Source organism: Entelurus aequoreus, linkage group LG04 (assembly GCF_033978785.1).
Source record: "Entelurus aequoreus isolate RoL-2023_Sb linkage group LG04, RoL_Eaeq_v1.1, whole genome shotgun sequence".
Classification (NCBI taxonomy): Eukaryota; Metazoa; Chordata; class Actinopteri; order Syngnathiformes; family Syngnathidae; genus Entelurus; species Entelurus aequoreus.
This window is the reverse complement of record NC_084734.1, coordinates 56999109-57000989: the sequence shown is the minus strand read 5'-3', so window position 1 is coordinate 57000989 and position 1881 is coordinate 56999109.

The window sequence follows — 1881 nt, the reverse complement described above, 5'->3', positions numbered from 1 at the left end:
GAAATGTGGCTAAGCCGCCACCAGGCCAGGCTGCAGGCTCCAGCCACTCACCACCAGGCTAAGCTACCACTAGGTTAGGCCACAGGATGCAGCAATCCACCACAAGGCAAAGACACCATCAGGCTCAAGCTAGCAGCTATTTGCGAGCTTTTTACACCAACAATACCATCCTTCGGATAGTGATCACTCACAGACTGAGGAGACATTACTACTTGATCCCAAACCTGGGCCCAAAGAAGACACCATCGATGAATGAGATCGAAAATATAAAAAAGTCACTAGATTTCCTTACTGTAGAAGCCTCTGCTATCATGTTGCAGCAGAAAAGCATAATTTAGCTGGTTTGAAGAGGTTAAAGCTATTTGCATGCAGAATGAGGAGAAGGACAAGTGGCTCGCTGTACTGGAAAGCAAAGTTACTGACCTGGAGCTGTACACAAGGATCAATGACGTTGTCATCACCGGGTTACACGTCAAACCCCAGTCATATGCTCTGGCAGTGACTGCTGGCAATACAAGAGAGCCCAAAAATCTGTATATTAGCTCCGTGAAACATCAGCTGGCCACTTCTATGCAGTCCAAAGGGATACAGCTGGATTGTGACAACAATGAAGCTCGCAACCCTCTTCCCAAGAAAAATGCTGGTGCCAAAATAGCTGTCATCATGAGATTTGGAAACAGGAAACACTGTTATGACCTGTCACGTCAGGTCATATTATGTTTTGTGATTTGAATATTATTTTTAGTTGACAGTCTGTTTCTGTTTCAGGGCCCACTTTAGTTCCTATAGTTGCCATTGGCACTGATTGTTTTGATCTGATTATCTGGTCACCTGCTTCTGATCACTAATCAGAGAGCTATTTATACATGCCTTGTTCTCCACTCAGCCTGGCAGTCTTGTTAGCTTTCTGTTTTGTGTTGGCTTTGTGCTACCTAGGTTTAGTCTTACTTCTACTTGCTATGTTAAGTCTCGCTGGAGTTACCACGTTATGCTTCATGTGTACCTCTCAGCGGCACCCGTTACTTTGTATCTTGGCCTTGTTTAAGAATTAAATCCTCTTCTAACCTGCACACTGCTTCCTGCTGTCCTTCTGCATCTTGGGAGACACGACCATTGCAAAACATGCGACCCAGACACAACAAACACAAGATAGCACTGCTAAAACAAGGAAGGAAACTTAAAGGATCCAACATCTGCATCAATGAGCATCTGACCCAGCATAATGCCAATATAGCCCAAAAAACATGGTACTTGAGAAAGCTGAAACAATTTCAACACACTTGGACTGTAAACTGTAAGATATTTATTAAACTCAACAGAACACCAGAGGAGGCAAAAGTGCTGATGGTAAGAAGTATCGAGGAAGTGGACAAATACTAATAATCACTGAATTGTAAGGTAAACTACATACAACTATGACACACACTGAAATAAGTCAGTCATCTACACCTGGAGGCAACAGCAACATAACTCAGAGGATTAGTGAATATGGCAATTTGGAACTGCAAGCAATTCAATTTACTGACCATAATACACAAAATATAAAGCATGATATTGACCCAGACAGCAACTTCTTCAACTCAATTAATAACTGTTACAATAAGCTATTGTACTGAGGAACTGTATAATCAAATTGACAAGGATGGCAGGCTATCAGATATACATTTTAACAGCAAGAGTTTGTATGCAAATTTTACAAACATTACAGATTACTTGCGAAAATGCACATAATTCAACATGATCGCGGTATCTGAGGTATGAATCAAAACAAAAAAAGAGGCAACCTTTGAGCTGGTTGGATATGAATTTACGCACATGTCGATGTTATGAGCACCGCACTTACGCCCTCACCTGGATGTCATTTTGACTGATTTTGTTTCT